A 21684-nucleotide genomic window follows, 5' to 3' on the forward strand; every position below is an offset into this window, starting at 1 on the left:
CAGCCTGCAGAACTCTGAAAATACACTTCTATTGTTTATAACACATCCAGCGGATACTGGTCTGCTATGGCAGCTGAAACGGACTAGGACACAGTCTTACTCAAGACTAGACTTGAGAGATTCCCATGACCAGGAGACCAGATAGAAAGTTAACCTGGACAGTTGTAACTTAAATGATCACAGGGTCAATGAGTGGCAGAAGAGTCTGGTTTAGAGAGACTTTTCTACCTGTGCAGAAGAGACAAAAAAGGAAGAGGGAGATATTGAGGTATTGAGGTATTAAAGATTAGTCCAAAATGGTCAGCCGGAGAGACTGATGAGAAGTGACACCGGTCACAAAGCAGGGGGGGAGAGGAACTTCTCCTTCGAGCTGTGACGTTGCCTTCGCTTGACCCTCCCACGGATAATGCAAGGAAAACAAAGCATACTAAACAAAGCGCGCTGTTTGAGGGCACTGGTGAGCTACCAAGGCAGGGAGAATTGTCAGAACTAAAATCCAGAAGAAGAAGGAAGCCAAGGGAGGTGAGCCCTGCGTTTGAGGCCACTTTTCCTCACAAGAAACTTGCTGAATGCAAAAGCGAGGGCATGGCTGACCAGCAGAGAAGCTGGGCCGAGCTTCCGACAATCCGTAGAAAAGACCAGTCCTCTAAAGGAGCGAAGCCCAGATTTGAATCATTTCCGCCCTCGATTGGATTTGGATCTACCCTAAGCCCAGATGTCTGATAGAAACCAAAGCAAGTCCTCTCTAGAAGAAGGTAGCCTCATTCTGGGCCTTAAATAATCTGTGCAAATTTTCACACATCTAGCCCAATTAAAAAAGTAATTCTCTTCAAAGGTTTTTTTTCTTTTTTTTTTCCTTTTCTCTTGCTTTTTCTTTTTTTTTTTTTTTTATGCTAAAAATCAAGAGTCTTCCAATCCAAAGCCGCTTGAGAGTCACTGCTGCAAATGATGCCAATAGAAGCTGTGGAAATAGAGGAAATGCAGACAGAATGACCATTTCCCCCTTAGTACCGTCTTAGTATAAAAAGCACATCAGTAACCGTGATGACTCCCCACGGCCCGTCTATCCCTCCAGGACCAATTTACGTAAACAGCTGGGACTATAACACTTACTGTTTGTTGTCGTGGGAGAGAAGAGTCACAGTGACATTTATTTATCTGCTTGAATATTTATCATATTGTAATGTTCTTTTTATGGGCATATTTATAAACTAAATTATGCACACCCTCAACAGAAGTCTGTGCAATTAAGTAATAATAAGCTGCCCACTTTCCGAAAGTTTTGCTAATACAGCTGGCCAAATCTGGGGAGTTTCGGGCTTATTTGTAAAACCAGTAGTGTAGAAACACCTCCTTTTATTAACGATGGACAATTGCCCATTTGCTTTACGTGAGCATTTTACACCAAATTGAAAAACAGTGAAATGTGACCCTTAGAAAGGTGATACCGTAATTTTAAAAGGGATTCTAAAAGGTGCATTCAATTATGATGAATATGAGCAAATGAATGTATTCTAAATTCACCTCCAGCCTGATTGTTGAAACTCCCAACTGTTGACACGAAGGGGCTGTTGGGAAATCATGGGACTTCTCTGGCCACGTGGTCTAAAAATAAGATAGTTTTTAAGAGTTATTTTCCTGGGGCGCCTGGGTGGCGCAGTCGGTTAGGCGTCCGACTTCAGCCAGGTCACGATCTCGCGGTCCCCCGGGAGTTCGAGCCCCGCATCGGGCTCTGGGCTGATGGCTCGGAGCCTGGAGCCTGTTTCCGATTCTGTGTCTCCCTCTCTCTCTCCCCCTCCCCCATTCATGCTCTGTCTCTCTCTGTCCCAAAAATAAATAAACGTTGAAAAAAAAAAAAAAGAGTTATTTTCCTTTTCTTTTTCTTTTTTTTTAAGGTTTATTTTATTTTGGGGAAAGGAAGAGAAAGAGAGAGAGAGAACGAGCCAGGGAGGGGCAAAGAGAAAAAAATAGAGAATCTCAAACAGGCTCCGCACTGCCAGCACAGAGCCCGACGTGGGGCTCAAACTCACAAACCATGAGATCATGACCTGAGCCAAAATGAAGAGTTGATGCTTAACTGACTGAGCCACCCAGGCATGCCTAAGTGTTATTTTCCTTAAATAAATATGCCACTTACTAGCAGGAGGGATGCATTTTGCTAATCAACCAATATCTGTTTAGGGTTTGCTATCTAAAGCTCAGTAGACCCCCTCAGCCTGGTTCAGTGCAGGGCACAAAGTAGGACCTCAATAAACACATTTCAGATGAATGGACACATCAAAGTGCACAAGAAAAACACAAGAAATTGTGGTCAGTTCGGAAAGATAAAAAATAAAAGTAGGAATACTTATGATCAGCATCTAAATGAGTGATTTATACAAATTCCGTAATATATCCATGCACAGTCGGTGTGGATATAATTCCTTGAAACATTTGCAGAAAGAGACAGGACTTGAGCCGTGACTTGGAGGACGAATAGAAAGGGGAGGGGTCCTGAGACCAGGAGTAAACATCAGTCAGTTTCAGGACCAGCTTCACTGGAGCAGAGAATTGTACTAAAGGGGTACTTGGGAGGGACGCCTGGGTGGCTCAGTGGGTTAAGCATCCGACTTCAGCTCAGGTCATGATCTCACAGTTTGTGAGTTCAAGCCCCGCATTGAGCTTGCTGCTGTCAGTGCTTCGGATCCTCTGTCCCCCCCTCTCTCTGCCCCTCCCCACCTTCAAAAATAAATACACATTAAAAGAAATCAAAACTAAAGGGTACTTGGGATAAAGGGAAACCTGCAGGTAAACACACACAGCTCTGATGATCTGAGTAGAGCCCACACACTTCCTGTAGACACCCCAGAACCCCGTGGAGGTATCCTTAGCAAGGGTATCACACGCTGAATTTATTATTTTAAGGAAAGAATCTGCTCAGAAAAATGTCATGTGAATTGGAGTCTCAGGAGCGAGCGAATAGACTGAAGGAAGAAAGCCATACCATTGTCAGGGGCTGGCTGTAGGATGATGCACATCTAGAACATCAGTGGTGGTTATAAAACTATCAAGGAAGGGACGCTCGACAGCGGTCTCTTTGGCAGCATGGTGTGCCTTATTTAGCTTTTGTGTCCCCAGTGCCCATCGCAAAGAGGGAACCCAGTAAATGGGTGCAGTAGACATGACAGAAGAATTGGCAGGACTTGCTTGCTTATTGATTCCTGGGTTTCAAATCGAGGAAGCAAAAGACAATTGAAGACAAATGTGAAATGTTGAGACCGTTTGATTGGGATAATAGCCATGCTAGTGCAAAGCAGAAAGATTTCAGAGGGAGATCGCTTTTGAGAAGACAACGCCATAGTGAGCAGGCTGTGTTTGAGCAGACGCTGAGACAGCCAGATGCAGAAGACATCTCTTTTGTGTAAATGTTAAGCGAAATTGGACTCTCCTGAAGAAGAAAGGTCAGTGTAGTGTAAAGCTGGCTCGTGTAAGAAACGTGGCCCTCTCTGGTAGGGAGTGGCAGGATGTATTCGAAGTGCCGACAGGAAAAAATCTGCAGCCAAGAATATTCCATCCAGCAATGCTGTCATTCAGAACAGAAGGAGAGATAAAGAGTTTCCTAGACAAATAAAAGTTAAAGGAATTTATGACCATTAACGAGCCCTACAAGAAATATTAAAGGGGACTCTTTGAGTGGGAAGGAAAGAGGGAAGTAGGAGGCATGAAAACAGTAAGAACAACTGTATCCGTAAAAATCAGTCAAGGGATGATAAAAGGATGTAAATCTGAACACCCAATACTTAAAATGTGAGGAGAGAGGAGTAAAGGGTGGGTTCAAACGTAAGTGACCATCACCTTAATCCAGACTGCTCTGTACAGAACATGTTACACACGAGCCAAATGGTAAGCCCAAATCAAAAATGAGTAACAAATATGCAAAAAATAAAGAGAAAGGAGTACAAGTCTATCACTAAAGAAAGCTAACCATAAAACAAGTAACAGAATGGCAAGAAACACATACCTTGTGTTTCAATAACTACCTTGAATGTAAATGCCCCAGTCAAGAGGCATAGGGTGACGAAACAGACAGAGAAAGACCCACCTATGTGCTGCCTACAAGAGACTCTTTTCAGACTCATTTCAGACTTGGGGGTTTTATTGCTTGTTTCGTCTTCCCTGTAAGTGTGATTACCGTAAGTCCCCCCACGGCCCTACTGCAGATTTATCCCTCCCTGTCCTCTGGACATCCTCCATTTCAGTTATGAATGGCGTTTCTGTGAGATCCCAGTTGACCCTAAAGAGGGATTTAATAAGCAAGAGTCGAAGGTGTCCTACCTTCTGTTTTTCTCTTGCCATCTCATTTAATTTACATAGAGCTGCACAAAGTGAAGAATGTTGAGCTGTCTGCCTTCTGCTTTTAAGTTTTTAAAATTGTTTTAACATTTATTTATTTATTTACTTACTTATTATTTTTTAAATATGAAATTTATTGTCAAATTGGTTTTCATACAACACCCAGCGCTCATCCCAACAGGTGCCCTCCTCAGTGCCCATCACCCACTTTGCCCCCTCCCACCCGCCATCAACTCTCAGTTTATTCTCAGTTTTTAAGAGTCTCTTATGGTTTGCCTCCCTCCCTCTCTAATTTTTTTTTTTCCTTCACTTCCCCCATGATCTTCTGTTAAGTTTCTCAGGATCCACATAAGAGTGGAAACATACGGTATCTGTCTTTCTCTTCCTGACTTACTTCACTTAGCATCACACTCTCCAGTTCCATCCACATGGCTACAAAAGGCCATATTTCATTCCTTCTCATTGCCAAGTAGTATTCCATTGTGTATATAAACCACAATTTCTTTATCCATTCATCAGTTTGTGGACATAATTTGGCTATTGTTGAAAGTGCTGCTATAAACATTGGGGTACAAGCGCCCTGTGCATCAGCACTCCTTTATCCCTTGGGTAAATTCCTAGCAGCGCTATTGCTGGGTCATAGGGTAGATCTATTTTTAATTTTTGAGGAACCCCCGCACTGTTTTCCAGAGTGACTGCACCAGTTTGCATTCCCACCAACAGCGCAAGAGGGTTCCCGTTTCTCCACATCCTTGCCAGCATCTATAGTCTTCTGATTTGTTCATTTTAGCCAATCTGACCGGCATGAGGTGGTATCTCAGTGTGGTTTTGATTTGTATTTCCCTGATGAGGAGTGACATTGAGCATCTTTTCATGTGTCTGTTGGCCATCTGGATGTCTTCTTTAGAGGAGTGTCTATTCATGTCTTCTGCCCATTTCTTCCCTGGATTATTTTTTTTTCGGGTGTGGAGTTTGGTGAGTTCTTTATAGATTTTGGATAGTAGCCCTTTGTCCAATATGTCATTTGCAAATATCTTTTCCCATTCTGTTGGTTGCCTTTTAGTTTTGTTGATTGCTTCCTTTGCAGTGCAGAAGCTTTTTATTTTCATGAGGTCTCAATAGTTCATTTTTGCTTTTAATTCCCTTGCCTTTGGAGATGTATCAAGTAAGAAATTGCTGTGACTGAGGTCAGAGAGGTTTCTTCCTGCTTTCTCCTGTAGGGTTTTGATGGTTTCCTGTCTCACATTCAGGTCCTTCATCCATTTTGAGTTTATTTTTGTGAATGGTGTGAGAAAGTAGTCTAGTTTCATCCTTCTGCATGTTGCTGTCCAGTTTTCCCAGCACCATTTGTTAAAGAGACTTTTTTCCATTGGATATTCTTTCCTGCTTTGTCAAAGATTGGTTGGCCATGCCTTTGTGGGTCCAATTCTGGAGTCTCTATTCTATTCCATTGGTCTATGTGTCTGTTTTTGTGCCAATACCATGCTGTCTTGATGAAACAGCTTTGTAGTAGAGGCTAAAGTCTGGGACTGTGATGCCTCCTGCTTTGGTTTATTTTTCAATATTACTTCGGCTATTCGGGGTCTTTTGTGGTTCCATACAAATTTTAGGATTGCTTGTTCTAGCTTTGAGAAGAATGCTGGTGCAATTTTGATTGGGATTGCATTGAATGTGTAGACTGCTTTGGGTAGTATTGACATTTTAACTATTCTTCCAATTCATGAACAAGGAATGTTTCCCCATTTCTTTGTGTCTTCTTCAATTTCCTTGATAAGCTTTCTATAGTTTTCAGCGTAAAGATCTTTTACATCTTTGGTTAGGTTTATTCCTAGGTATTTTATGATTCTTGGTGCAATTGTGAATGGGATCAGTTTCTTTGTCTTTCTGTTGCTTCATTATCAGTGTATAAGAATGCAACTGATTTCTGTACGTTGATTTTGTATCCTGCAACTTTGCTGAATTCATGTATCAGTTCTAGCAGACTTTTGGTGGAGTCTATTGGGTTTTTCGTGTATAATATCATGTCATCTGCCAAAAGTAAAAGCTTGACTTCATCTTTGCCAATTTTGATGCCTTTGATTTCCTTTTGTTGTCTGATTGCTGATGCTAGAACTTCCAGCACATTTATTTATTTTTGAGAGACAGAGACAGAGCATGAGCAGGGGAGGAGCAGAGAGAGAGAGGGAGACACAGAATCTGAAGCAGGATCCAGGCTCGGGGCTGTCAGCACAGAGCCTGATGCGAGCCTCGAACTCAAAAGCCACGAGACCTGACCTGAGCTTAAGTCGGACGCTTAACTGGCTGAGCCACCCAGGCGCCCCTGCTTTCTGCTCTTAAAATCAATGGAGTCTCCTATGACCCACCGCAGTTCCCCCACCCCCCGCCCCAAGCAGGAGCTGATAACACATATAATAGATTGCAGAAAATCGAACCTGGGTTTCAGTTTGAGGAATTATTACTCTTTGCATTCTCTCCCTCATATTTTTAGAAACTGATGGATGGATAATCATCTGCTTCAGCAGCATACTCAGATTATTTGAGAATCATACTGTTATGCCCAGAATTCGTGATCCCCAAAGACCACCAGGGAGCCGAGTCCGATGCAAAAAAGCAAAAGAGCCTTTATTCGAGCTAGCTCGAGCTCAATCCCCTACCTGCACCGACGCAGCGGTGAGATACCAGGGAGAGAGAGCGAGTTTCAAAAGCACAAAGGTTTTATAGGGGTCTAGGGGCAGCCGATTGGCTGGGGAAGGGGCGTGGCCTCGGCCGATTGGCTGGGGAAGGGTCAGAGTCCTGTTATGCAGGTCGCTGGGCGTGTTTTGATCAGGAAGTTTGAATGGGTGAGAGGGAGGTTACTCAAGGGGAGGAGGCGTGGTCTAGGTGAAGGACACAGAACAAGATGGAGTCGGCCGGCGTAGGCCCGCCCTTTCAATACCAAGGTCCTCAAATTTAAATTAAACAAGATATGAAGTGCTCCCTACATTTCTTTCTCCAGTTCCTCTAGGTGACCCTCGAAAACTCCTTTGCAAAGCTCTGGGAACTTCTGGTAAGCAGGTTTGTTCCCAGCAGAAGATCTCTGAGCTTCAATAATTAGTCTTGGATTCCCTAGGAACTTGCATGGTAATTACCGAATTAGCTTTCATGAATTGTCTTCTTACTTAAAAGAACTGTATTCATTTGTGTAATCAATTATGGAAAACTAATAGGTACGCAAAGGAACAGGGCTCAATTTTCACTTGACTGTCCTTTTTACCCCCACAAACACTCATGGTGTCATTTACTAATATTTTGTTTTCGGTTTCTTCTGGATCCTGTAATACCCTTTGATTTCTTTAAACGTCCCTGGGTTTCATGGCTGTGAGTTTGCAGCCACAATGACTGAACGTTATCAGTCACATGTTTGCTGAAAACTCAGTGGCAGAGAACAGTGCTATTACGTAAATGCACACGTTTTTTTGAAGACTCATGCCAATGAGATACCTTTCAGATGACTTGTAAAACAGGTATTTTTGTACCTGATTACTTTGTTACAGAGATCTGTCACATGGTAGCAATTTTATTAAAAATGGAATTATCCACTCCGGTTTGATTAGATTAAATTTTCTTGAAAGTTACTGCTTTGCTTTCCTTGGGCAGGATTTATAAGAAAAGGTTGCAATGTTGTATCGGTAGATTGATTGAGTTTTATAAAACATCAGCCAGTGTGCTGCTTTTCCTTAGAAAAGTTCCTTGGAAAAACTGGAGCAACGCTGTTAATTTACATACCTTATATCACAAATGTTAATATTTTCTTAGTACATGACAATTACGTGACCAAAACAGTGTCATTTAATGAGTTAGCTCTGTGAAAGGACAGAAATTCTGTGGATAAACAGACAGATAAGCTCATCAATGTGTTTCGAGAAATCATAGAACTGAGCAACCAGACTTCGTTTAACCAATGAAGCTTCCAGCCAGTTTCTGAAATATTCCTCCAAAAGCATGCTTATGGTTTGATTTTGGTTAGTATTTCATGAGAGCTTACACTTTTTTTTCCCCCATTTAATTAACATTTACTGAACATTATTATGTCCCAGGCATTTTGTTTTGTAGCACAGATTTCTTGGAGAGAAGCAGGAATCATCTCTGGTAGGGGGTGCTTTTGATTATACAAGACCATGTTCATTTTTCCGAGCCACCGTTCCCCTCGTCCACATACCCCTTAAATGTGTGCTGTTTATGATTCATACAGGGTGACTGTGATGACAGCTCAAAGTAACACACATTTTACTTTTTTTTCAATGTAAGAAGATGTGTGCACTTTGTGAGAGGTGTTTTGGGTCAGTTGTCAGATTGAAAAAGCTCCGTTTCCTCGTTCCCTCTGCATCGGGAACATTTTTCTCCGTTAATATCCTGTCACATCATCTTCTATTTGTCACACCATACAGCATGCCCGTGCATTTAGAGAAGCCACAAAAACCACACTGTGTCATTACACCTGCCGTATTTAATAATAGTGACTGGCTCTTGTGCATTTAGGGAGTCCTTCCTGTCTTAGTTTTCAGAATATAAAGTTTGCCGTGAAAATGCATCAGACCCACATGAGGTTTACTGATCTTTTAAATTTCACTTGGAAATTTATCTCTCAAGTTGTACTCAGTATTAAGTATATTGCTTTATGAAGCTGTGTCAGATAAGCCTCCTTTCAGGCTGCCTAGCCTTTCAAACCCTGCTTACACTGCTCGCAGTGTCCTCATTGGTCCCTTATTTTGTTCTAACCCTGGTACCGATGTCCCAGTGTACAGACATTTCTCCAGTGTCTCAACATTGCTCCTTGACTCTGAGTTCAAGTTTCTCTTGGTTCCCTGTCATTTAGTTTGATAATCCTACTCTTTTATACTTTATTTTATCTCGGTTTAGTTCTTATATCCTACTCAAATACATGGGCTGATCTTTCATAAGCATCAAAGTATTAGTGCACACGTGTTAGCTAATAAGAGAAAAACTCAGTCATCTGAGTTGCTGGTTGAATTTCGTCTTCATTTACTCTCTTCCTTAGCCTGAAACTTGTATTGATTCCATATTGAACACTGGATCACACAGCCTGTTGGATTTGTCGATGCCTGCCAGGTTGTGAAGCACCATTTTGAGAGGGTTGGGGTAGAGCTAGGATGAACTTTCGGCACAATGGCAAAGTAGGTGAAGCATTCTTTCATTGTACATTTCATATCTATTTCCAAATGCATTGAGCCTCCACTTTGTCTCAGCTGCCTGGGTTTTCCCCACTTCCCTTTTTTTGGATACTTTGTAAAGCTTCTTCTTTTGCTTCTCCGTCTCTCTCTCTCTCTTTTTTTAATGTTTATTTATTTTTGACAGAGAGAGACAGAGCACTAGCGGGGGAGGGGCAGAGAAGGAGGGAGACACAGAATTTGGAGCAGACCCCAGGCTCTGAGCCATCATCACAGAGCCGGATGTGGGTCTTAAACTCACAAGCCGTGAAATCATGACCTGAACCGAAGTTGATGCTTAACCAACTGAGGCACCCAGGTGCCCCTTTTTGCTTCTCTCTTATTTCTCCATCCAGTGCCTCAGGGATTCAGAGGCACTGTGCAATGGCACGTTTCCATGTTTCCAAATGTTTTCTCCTTTATCCTTCCTTAAAACTCCAGTTTCTCTTTGAGAGATCTCTACTGAAATGTCATGTACTAATTCATGTTAAGATGTGAATGATCAGTGGATGGGCTTTTCTGAACCCCATTCCCTCTGTCCTGTATCCACCTGGATTCATTAAGGGTGATCACTGATGTCTGATTCTCTAATTCCAAATGTATAGGCCATTGCATCTTCCTCATTTTGCAAGAGAGCCAGGGATTTGGAGAAAAAATTCCTCTGTGTGATTAGTGTCATGAATTAATCTGAACCAGGGGTAACTATCAATACCCCCATCTACTTTTCAGTGTGATGCCAGCCTGATAATCACACGGACTAAGAGCAGATGCCCTCTGGGTTTCTGGAATTTTTCCCAGTGCTCTGGGCAGCTAGTTCAATCTCATGGACAGCTCTATTTTAATTTACATACAGGCATGTTGCTAAAAAGAAGTACTATCTGTTTGAAGCCCTTCATTCTTCTGATCTGTCAGGGCTGAAACGGAATGCTTTAATGCCTTTAGAAACCCTGTAAATCACTGGACTTCTTAGATCATTGTGTTTTTAATGATACAAACTATTCCTTTCGTTTGAGACATAGATTCATCATGGGCCAGTTGATTCTAAAATGACAGTATTTTAGCATGGCATCCCAATTTTCTTTTTCACTTCCGTTCTTACACCAAAACTTTCTCCTCCAAAAGGCATTTTCCATTCCCATTTTGCTCGATCTCTCACTTCTTATCAACATTCTGAAATTTTAGACCATTCCTTATGCCTTGGAAGATTCTCATGCTTGGTTTCCGTGTCACTCGTCCTTCGTCCTCTCCCTATCAGTCCACCCTTTTCGGAATCTCTCTCTAAGAACGTGGGAATCCTTGCTGGTGCATGGCAAGCACTCCAGGACTGGCTGTGGTTGGGTGCAATCTGTTTGCCTCATAGTTGCCTCTCCTGTGGACCATTGCAGTGACCTGCACCCTGGTCCTCATCCACCTTGCTGGTATCCTTCTCATCCATTCTGTGTGCAATGGCCGGATGGATTCTTCTGAATGGAAATTAGACAATGGTCTGTGGTCACAACTGGCTTCTGCCACTCCCACCACTGCCCCAAACAACTTGGAATCTGCTGGTGGCTTTTTTTTTTTTTTTTTAATTTTTTTTTTTTTCAACGTTTATTTATTTTTGGGACAGAGAGAGACAGAGCATGAACGGGGGAGGGGCAGAGAGAGAGGGAGACACAGAATCGGAAACAGGCTCCAGGCTCCGAGCCATCAGCCCAGAGCCCGACGCGGGGCTCGAACTCCCGGACCGCGAGATCGTGACCTGGCTGAAGTCGGACGCTTAACCGACTGCGCCACCCAGGCGCCCCTGGCTTTTTTTTTTTTAATTTTATTGCTTTCAAAACAAACATTGAACGAACTCCCTCAAGGCCCTGTGCTGTGGGCCACTACCCACTTCTCCAGCCTCACTGCACGCCACACCTTTATTGTTCCACTTTCGTTGGTCTTTTTCTTCATCAAATGTACTCTATGTGTTCCAGCCATGGAGCCTTTATGGAGCGCCCTCCCTTCTGCCTCCCTGACCTCCCTGAGTGAATATGTGCTCATCTTTCAGATCCCAAATCAGTCATCCCTTCTTCGAGAAGGCCTTCCCTGAACAGCCTGATTAGGTCAGTGCTGCTGTCCGGTAATTAATTTCTCCTTCAAAACACTGATCGCTAGTATGAATTCCCATTTTGTGTGGGTGATTACTTAATAGACCTGGCTAATCTGTCATCATGTATTTTATAAAGTGCAAAATAATGATCAGAGCATATTTTCATCGGGAGGAACCAAGAGTCTTTCTAGATGGTTCTAAAAATGGGTCAGGAACTAAGGGTTGGGAAGCACAGCCTGGTTTCTGAGCTCGAAAGCCCGGGCTCAGCCTTAGGTTGGCCCCACACATCTTATCATTGACCTTTCCTGTTTGTTTTCCATAGTCTTTCATTTCATTTTCACTTTGGTCTCCCCTATAAATGGCTGAGTCCCCACTGGAATATCTTTTTTTTTTTTTAGTTTATTTTTATTTATTTTGAGAGAGAGAGAGAGAGAGAAAGCAAGGGAGGAGCAGAGAGAGAGGGAGACAGAACACCAAACAGGCTCCACGCTGTCAGCACAGAGCCCGATGCAGGGCTTGGAGTCAAAAACTGTGAGATCATGACCTGAGCTGAAACCAAGAGTCCTACCCTTAACTCACTGAGCTACCCAGGCGCGCCCCCCCCCCCATTAGAAAATCTTGAAGGCACCTTTCACAGGAGGTCTTTGAGTAATTTATTTGTGACATCATCACTAACACTCCCTGGCTAAGCCACTTCTCCTGGGCAGTCTCTTGATTGGTAAGAGATAATACCTTCCTCAGGGAGTTTTTATGAATATTGCATATGTAAAACATTTAATACAGAGTTTGTTATATGTTAAAGTTTCAATACATGAGAGCTATTACTGTTTTCAGTTTAACATCATCTTTCTAGCTTACAATTAATATTTCACCATAAATAGTTTAAACTTTTGTCATTTGTCGTAAATATAGCACGTCTATGAGTTGCAATAAAGCTCTGATAGTTTCACTTCCGATCCTCTGCCTAGGGAAACATGTAAACATTTCTAAGCCTCAGTTTTGCTTTTGTGATGCATTTCATGCGGATTATCCCATGCCGTTTGATAAGGGCCAGCATTTCCTATTTAGTTTGTTCTATTTCAATGTTCTTTCATCTTTTCATTGATGGAAAGTAGGTCACACAGAGCAGGAGATACTAAGCTTCAACTTTCTAGGTTATAATCTTTCTGTGCATTATTTGCAATAGAAAAGGATGGACTTTTGTAGGCACAGCCTGTGGCTTGCCTCCCTCTCTTTAGTAATGTGGTAGCATCCTCTCATGTCTAACCAGGAATGACTCTGAGTTGCCTGAAAATGAATCAGCCTGATGACAGGCAGAGCAAAGAGTTCCACATTCTGCCCTTTCTCCAGATGATTTAGCCCCCCATTGGGCCAGAATAAGGGCTGTCGAGCTCAGAGTAGGACTGGAGGATTTTATCTGTTGTGTGACGCCTGGGGGCAGAGATTAAAAGTCAGGACGTGGAGGAAAGCCAGAAACAGCAAGAAAAGAAGTATAGAGTTCCCAGAGGCCAGGCAGAAACAGAAGCTGAGTTTGGGGCTGAAGCCAAAGAAGCAGAAGATAGTAGATTGCACAGGGAGCCACGAGTGCCGTCCTGGATGGGCGCCTGCGATGTGGGTTGTTGGCCTTCGGTGGCTTTCGAGGAGCACTTAGGGCTCATTTGTGCACTTGAATCAGGCTCATTAAATGGCTGTGGGCTGAACCGGCCTCTTACCTGTCCTTCTAACAATCCAGGACTGGAGACTCCCATCCTTAGCCCAGAAGGAGCCCTTTGTGGTACGCGTGCGTCACTTTTCACTGAATCATACAATTAGGTTTTGGCTTAGTAAGTTAAAAAGTATGAAATAATGAGACCTTTTTCGGAAAGAAAGTGGTGTAAACCTACTATACTGAACACACTTCCTCAGGAGATGCTTCACAGAATAACATGTTAGTGCACTTATGCGTAAGATTGAGTCCCATTATCATGATACAACTCTGTTTTCACAGGGTTCAGAAAATTAATTCAGGATCTTAAATATGTTGCCAGACAATATCTGAAACAAACAAAAGGGTTTCTTACTCTCCCTTTTTCTCCCCTTCAAAATATCTGACCAAGTGGCAGTATAAATTCTGTCAATAAAGGTTTCGTATAAATGAGTCCTTGACATTCTCTTCACGCATGGCACATGAAGGGCAGTGACCTGGATTTTTTCTGTCTTTTTTTTTTAGTTTTTGGTCTGCAGAGTAAAATATATTCAGAAATATGAACATTCATCTTAGCAGTTGATTTCGTATTTTTAGAACTTGTGTTTTCCACACTTATGTAATTCGCAATTGACTTTAAACCTAATAATTTTAAAAAGGCAGGGGACAGTCATGTGACCCGGAGCAGAAGCAGGGGCCAGGAAGGGGGCAGTCAGGCCACAGCTTTGCCCTCATGCAGAAGGGCATCTGAAGCCAGCCAGGTGCTTGAATGTCTCTCCTCCTTTCAGAGACTTCTCAGCCCTGCCTTTTCACAATCTAACTTCTAGATTTATTCCTCCAGGTCTCCAGCGGCAGCGTGATTCCATTTCCCCTTAATGAGCCAGCCTTAGTATGAATAGAACCGATCAAAGGTCACCACTTTGTTATGAAAAGGCCAGTGCCCTCCCTGAGTCAGGGAAGCCACACCCCTTCTCCCGGTGGCCTGTGTCAGAAACCCTTGACACTTGTCCTTCAGTCCATTTCCAGGCAACCACAAAACTGTAACAACTCTACATCCCAAGTGTGTTTCAAACTGATCTGCTTTCCTCTGTTCTCTATCCCTACTCTAATCTGAGTCACTGAGATGGTTACTTTTCTGTGTCCCCTCCCCTCGGCTTTAGTGTCCAGCTCCTTCATCAAATGCTAATCTCGGTGTTTCTGTGAAGGTACTTTATCCGTGGGGTTGACATCTACCATCAGTTGACTTTAGGTAAAGGAGATTACCCACCATCAGGTGGGCAGACCTGACTCAATCAGTTGATATCCTTAAGGGCAAAAACAGGTTTCCCAGAAAAGAAATTCTGCTTCAAGACTGCAACATCAACTCTTGCCTGAATGGCTAGCCTGGCTCCTGCCCTACAGATTTTTCAACTGGCCAGCCCCACAATTGTGTGGGCCAATCCCTGAAAATAAGTTTCTTTAGATAGATACATAGATAGATAGATAGATAGATAGATAGATAGATAGATAGATAGCTACATCCATCCATCCATCCATCCATACACTGATAGACTACTGCTTCTGTTTCTTGGGAGAGCCCTAACTGATATAGCTGCTCTAATTATCTTTTAACTATTGCCTAGTTGTCTCTCAACTGGTGTTCTGGTTATCTGTTGTTGCTCTAGAATTTGTTGGATCGTCCCAGTGGCTGGAAACAATGACTTTGTAGCCTCTCCCGTATCTTCTAGTGTCACTGTCTTACCCAAGGCCCAAGCACCTTGCCCTTTCCTGTAGAAGAAAGCCAAATTGTTTACCTTGCCTTGCTGCTAAGATTTTTCATGATATAGTTCTGCAGTGTTCCCCACCTAGTACCGTGTCTCCCCAGCCAGATGGAATTTCTTGCAGCATTTTGCATGTTCTATGCTCTTTCTCTCCTCTGGGCTCTCACACTCCCCGTTTGCGCTTTCCCAAACAGCCTTGGCCCCTCCGTTTCTTTCTCTTGCCTTGCCGACTTCTGCTTATCTTTTGGCTTTTCACTTAAGCCTTGCTTCTTCAGGAGTGCTGAGCCCTGGCACCCCGGGTTGGGATTGGATACCTTCCTATGGGCTCCTGTTCAAGGGCTGGCTCAGGTCCTTGGGTTTGTGAGCATATGGAATCAGACTCCATTAAACTCGCTTTTACTTTGTGTTATTATTGAACCAGCAAAACATCAACACAAGATTAAGGATTCAAGTAAGTGGATTTTTTATTCCGCTCGGAGCAGCACCGAAAGTTTCTGTGGTTTATGTAGCCCTTGGGGGGTGAAGAAGGAGCCCAGACCTTAGTTGGTGCACTCTGTACGTCGCAGTGTCATCATGTCAGTCTCAAAGGTCTGCCCTGTTGTCACAAAAGGAAGTTCCCACTGGGCTGCAGTGTTACCCTTCCAGGCTCTTCTGCATCAGGGGTATGCAGCCGGCCTGGCATGGCCTAGCCCAGCTCCTCACCTCTGCTCCCCCACCGCGGTGTAGGGCTGATGGCGTGTTCTAATTGTCTGCCGTCGTCTCTCTCCCATCGGACCGCATGCTCTCCTTTGGCATTCATTCTTTTTTTAAAAATTATATCCTGGGATGCCTGGGTGGCTCACCGGTTAAGCATCTGACTCTCGGTTTTGGCTCAGGTCATGATCTCACGGTTGGTGAGTTTGAGCCCTGCATCAGGCTCAGTGCTGACAGCATGGAGCCTTCTCGGGATTCTCTCTCTCTCTCTCTCTCTCTTTCAAAATAAATAAATAAACTTAAAAAAATTTTTAAATGTTATCCCTGGTACAGAGAATAGTACTGTGAGCTTCATTTGCTCACTAAATATACACAAAAATGAGTGAATAATTGAGTTTACCCTGAATACTGTCCCATGTCACTAAACTTGATTCGTGACTCTACTCTCTTAGTGCTCACTGTTCATAGTTGTTCTTCTCAGTGTCAGACCCTATCTTTGGGTTAGGAGCTCTGCCTTCACTCCCAGCCCCGAGAAAACTCCTGCCTGGACAAGAATCTTCAGCCTTGGCCTTGACTCTGTAAATAAATGCCAGTTCCCACCTCTCAGCCTTTTAACCTGTATCCGTCTGGTTTGGCCCCCAAGGGATGGATTTGGATACTGTTTTACCCTCTTATGCATGTAATCATGAAGATTCAGCAGTTTGCATACTTAATCACACTTTACAAAATGTCTCAAGAGGCAGGTATTTTCCCATGATGGTCAGAGCCTTTATCTATAGGTTTTATGTCAGTGACTCATCTCCCTCTGTGGGTCTCTGATTTGTGTGGCGGAAGGCAACATTTAGAGGAAGTGTAGAGCAGTGCGTAAGAGCACACATATGTTGACTGGGGTTTAAATCGGAGTCCTGGTTGTGTGACCTCAGACAAGAAACTTAGCCTGTCTGTCTCGGCTTCTGCATCTGGAAATTGGGGATCACGTGAATGTTTGCATTTCTCTCTCTGAGGGGTCTCTCTGTCCTGGTCGTGTGTGTGTGTGTGTGTGTGTGTGTGTGTGTGTGTGTGAGGGAGAGAGAGAGAGAGAGAGAGAGAGAGACGGTCTCCTGCCTCTGTCTTCGTCCCCTCTGCTTTTCACGGAGTTTTCTTCCTCTCTGTGTCACTTTTATGTCTGTTTTTATTTTCTTGGTTTCCCCGCAGTTTTGCTTTGTTCTTTCTCTCTCGTCTTTCTCCTTTCCTCTGCAGCTAGGCCTCATGTAAAAACTCAAAGCTGAAAAATATTGTCTGGATTAATTAAATCGTTTCCTATTCTTCTTCAAAAATTTAGAAGCTTGGGAATAAAGGAATTCCCCTGGGGAACATCAAGCGTCCTGGAAAATCTGGAGAAGCACCCTGTCGTGCAGCCATTATCTTTCGTTTTTGTTTTTGTTTTTGTTTTTGCTTTTTAAAAGAGTTTCAACTTTGCAGAGTTATAAGTTTATTTTGTTTCAGTGCTTTTAACTGTCTGGGTTCAATTCCCTGGGGAGAAATGTCTTTCTAGGAACTTGATTTTATTTCCAGTGTTTGGAATTGGATGGGTTTAAATCTTTAATCTCCCAGTTACTAGCTGTGATTCCTTCAGGGAATTAATTTTTCTGAGGTTGTTTCCTCAATTATAAAATGAAAATAAGAATGTCTACTTCAAAAGAATATTATGGGGATTAAATGTCATGTATAAAACACATTTACTTTGTTACTGGCATCAGGACAGCCATATAGATAAACAGAATAGAATAGAAATAAACCTCCCGTATATGGCCAATTCATTTTTGCCAAGACCATTCAATGGAGAAAGGACAGTCTGTTCAAACAATGGTGCAGAAAATAACCACACGCATAGAATAAAGTTGGACCCCTTCCTCACGTGATATGCAAGAATTAACACAAAACGGATCAAAGACCTCAACTTAAGAACAAAAACTATAACACTCTTAGAAGAAAACATTGGGGAAAATTTTCGTGACGTTGAGTTTGGCAGTAATTTCTGGTGGAGGCATCGTCTTCTCTCCTGGCCACCTTTGTCTGTCTCTCACCCATGTTTTTTCATCCATTAAATAGATCTCACATCTTCCCCCACCCCTGCCTTTTCACCCTAGAGTCACTTGCTTAGTGGAGGCCCTTTTAATCTTTAGTTAACGTAAACTCTAGTCATAGACCCCCAATGGGCCTTCCTGGCCAGCCTCCCGCCCCTGTTGTCCCTGCTCACAAACACAAGACCATTCACTCATTGAACAAATATTTCTCCTGTGTCTCCTGTGTGCTGAACACTGTACTAACACCTTCACGCAATATTCCCTGTTCCCCCGGCTTATCTGCAGTGCCCTTCCTCCGCTTCTTATCATAGCCTCGTCTCGTGTCAACCTGTATGATCCTGAAATGACAGTGAAATACCAGTTACATTTTGTGTCTGTCCCTCCTAATGTACGTAAGGTCCCAGAGGCCAGGGCCTATCCATACTTGACTCGTATTTGCGCTGAGTTGTAAGGTGTGATCCTCAGGACCGTCCTCTGATGAGAGCCCAGCGAATATGTGCTCAATTGTTCTGTGCATGGGTCCTAATTCTGGATCTTACGCTCGCACAAGTTAAATCTAATTCCTTCTGGATATATATATATATATATACACATACATATAATATTTGCACGCAGCTGTTAATTGGAGAAGGCATCTGTCTTTCTCCAATCTGGACGTTGTTAGTTTGTTTTGTTTTGTTTTGCTTTCAACCTGTCACGAATTTCAGTTCTTCCACCAGCAGACCTGCTGCCTCCAGACAGGGGCCCTGGCTTCTCAATGTGCTTTTGAAAGCAGAGTTTACACAACAGACCCAAGCACACGGAGTGTCGCCTGAGCATGACAGAGGACGGTGCATCCCTCCCCACTTTGTGTGGCCTCTGTTCCTTTAATTATGTGGTTCACATCACATTTGAATTTTAGTAAGCCACTACACGCTGCTGTTATCATGAGTCCATTTAAAACCTGATTGGAAATCTTCTTCATTCCTCAAAGCCTCCGTGCCAGGGATGACTTATTCTCAACCTCTCATACCAAAGCCTTCTTTCTTTTTTCAAGTTTATTTATTGATTTTGAGTAACAGAGAGTGCTGAAGGGGCAGAGAGAGGAGAGGGAGAGTCCCTGCAGGCTCAGCACCGTTGGTGCGGAGTCCGAGGCAGGGCTTGAACTCACGAACCGTGAATTCGTGACCTGAGTCAAAATCGAGAGTTGGATGCTTAACCGACTGAGCCACCCAGGCACTCCAGTTCCAAATTATTCTTTCTCTTCCACCTTCCCCATGCCCCCACACCACCGTGCTGCACACACAGGCTCACACACAAACTCCCAGACTCACACAGAGCCCAGTGCAGCCACGAGAGTGTGACGAGGTGCGTGGAGACGGGGCCGGGATGTCATGTCATGTGATACCGATAGTTACAGGATACAAAAGGCCCTTTGAGCCCACAGCGCTCTCTTAATTTTTTTGACAGTGGCTTCCAATTATGAACTGGAGGGTTCTAGAAAAATCTATTAGAGTGTAAGATATGGTGGTTCAAACTAGCACACTTTACTTATTTAATGTCCCCCAATTCCTTTGTAGGGAGCATTGTACATCATGGTACTTTGTAGGGCATTGGCTGAGAGGGGCTTTATAGTAAGGGTTTGAGTTCTGGGTTTGAATCTCGGCCTTACCCTTTACTGTTCTACAGTTTCTGGGGAGGAAAAGGATTTTCCTCTCCCCTTCTGAGTTCTTGTTTGAAACCCCTGTAATGAAAGAGAAATGAGAAAAACAAATAGAACATTATGGACATGTAGACCCCGTGGGTGACACCCGCGGAAAGATGAGTGTCTCCCCGAGGGGACTTCGAATTCAGGCTGAGATCCCATCCTCCTGGGGAAAGAGCGGGGGCAGGTAGGCCTCTTAGGGGAGAGTCAGTGGGTTTTAGGAAAGATGAGGGTTCTTAGGAGACCGGTTGGGAGGTATGATAGTTTACGCAGACAAAGTCTGCGTGTGATGTCTCGTTTCCTCTCCTGCGATAAGGACCCATCTTCCCTCGTTGGTGGAACTACTGAGCAGGGGATTTATGACTATTAAGCTCCTTTAGGCAGATAAGGGGAATTCAAAGAAAACTTCCTGCATTTGCTGCTTTTCAACTGCCTGCAGCTCAAAATAATCAACGTAGCAATGCCGCGTATTTGAGGGTGGGTGTCATAAACTGCTACCCTTCCCGTGCATCCTTGAAAACCTGTTTATTTTCTTCCTTACTAGATCGCAAATACCATTAAGACAGAGGCAGTGCTGGGTTTATTCATTCACGTGTAGACAGGGCATCTCCCAGTGCTCAGTAACTACCCCCGTGCTAAGTACGTATGAATGAATACATGATGTGTGACCTCCTCACCTCTGACAAGCCTGGGTTGTCCTCCACTGTAAAATAAGTGGCAACTCTACCTATTTTATAGGGTTATTGTGGGGCTTAGTGAGATAATATATGTGAAATATTTAGCATATAGTCAGAGTGCGCTAAGTGTTTGATATTTTTATTAGTGGTCAATCAATGAATTATAGAATGTAGAGTAGACACAGAAGAAAGACCAAAAAGAAAAAAGCGGGGGGCGGGGGACATCACGAGGAAAGAGGCAGTGAGTTGGTGTATTGCTTGGCCCAAGCATGTGGTGGTTTTGGTGACGGAAAAGAAATGTGACTGTTTTGGACCTGATGAGGATGATTAGGTTGTACAAGCACTTAAGTTTTAAAGCTCCCTTTCCTCGGATCCTCGTTAGAGTCTTCGAGAATGGATCTCGGAGGAAGGGTGCTATTTATTAACACTCAGCAAGTGCCTGTACCCTCTGCCTCACCCTAACCGTCCCACATCTTATTAAGGAGTTTGGGGGAGTTTGATAAACAGAAGAGACGCCTGTGAGCTCCGAGCTGGGGCGGTCAGGTCGTTAGTATTCACAAGTGTATTCCACAGCCCGTCACGCTCTACGCCTGAGGCGCTCATCAACATTTCATGGAAATCCAGGAAGCATCCCGTTTAAAACCGAAGAAGCATTCTGACCTGAGACCTCAAACGGGTAGGAAAACAAAACAAAACAGAAAATAAACAAAACAAAAACAAAGGAAACAGCCCCGTCAGTGTAAAAGGAAAAGGCATTTCTGCGGTTCTAAGAAAGATCCCCTTTTCAGAAGGGTATCTCCTGGACCAGACGTGATACGGAGATGACGTGCACATTTTCCGGACTCCGTCGTTTTAGGTTTAGGCTACAGGGGTTAAGCCCGATTCTTTCGGGACCAACCTGCTTCTTGAGAAGTAAGCACGTGGGAAAGTATGTAAATTCTTTTCAGTTCTGGAACTCCATTTGGTTCTTTCCTGGGCATGGAGGGGAGTAATCTTTGCTTTTTTTCCCTTTTATTTATTTATTTTTGAGAGGGGGGGGGGGGCAGAGACAGAGAGACAGAGTCTCAGGCAGGCTCCACACTCAGCACAGAGCCTGACGTGGGGCTTGATCCTACCAGCTGTGAGATCACGATCTGAGCTGAAACCAAGAGTCTGTCCCTTAACGACTGAGCCAACCAGGTGCCCCTAATCTTTGCTTTTTGAAACCGGAGCGTATAGAGGAAGTTGTCTGAAGGTATGAAACAACAAGCATTAGACCATCATCAAGCTGGGGATTTCTTCTCCCTTTGACATGGGGAAGCACGTTGGCTGGACCGCTTTAACCTTGATTCCCTGGGGGACCCTGTATGTCATGTAAAACAAGAGCCTTGAATATCTCAGTTATATATAGGATTGGAGTATTTATATGTAAACTTCTTGCCACCTTTGAGTTGTGAATGGGCAAGTTTTCAGTGAGGCGTTACCAACATTATTTGGGGGAACCATTATGTTGTGGTGGTGCCATTAT

The 21684-nt window shown here is 43.6% G+C and overlaps 1 protein-coding gene across 1 annotated transcript in view; it reads left to right on the forward strand.

Moving 5' to 3' along the window:
• The window catches only part of ST8SIA6 (ST8 alpha-N-acetyl-neuraminide alpha-2,8-sialyltransferase 6), a 166614-nt gene that overhangs the window by 111825 nt on the left and 33105 nt on the right, over window positions 1-21684 (forward strand). The window lies entirely within an intron of this gene.

This window comes from Puma concolor, chromosome B4 (assembly GCF_028749965.1).
Source record: "Puma concolor isolate L17-30 chromosome B4, mPumCon1.1.hap2, whole genome shotgun sequence".
Lineage (NCBI taxonomy): Eukaryota > Metazoa > Chordata > Mammalia > Carnivora > Felidae > Puma > Puma concolor.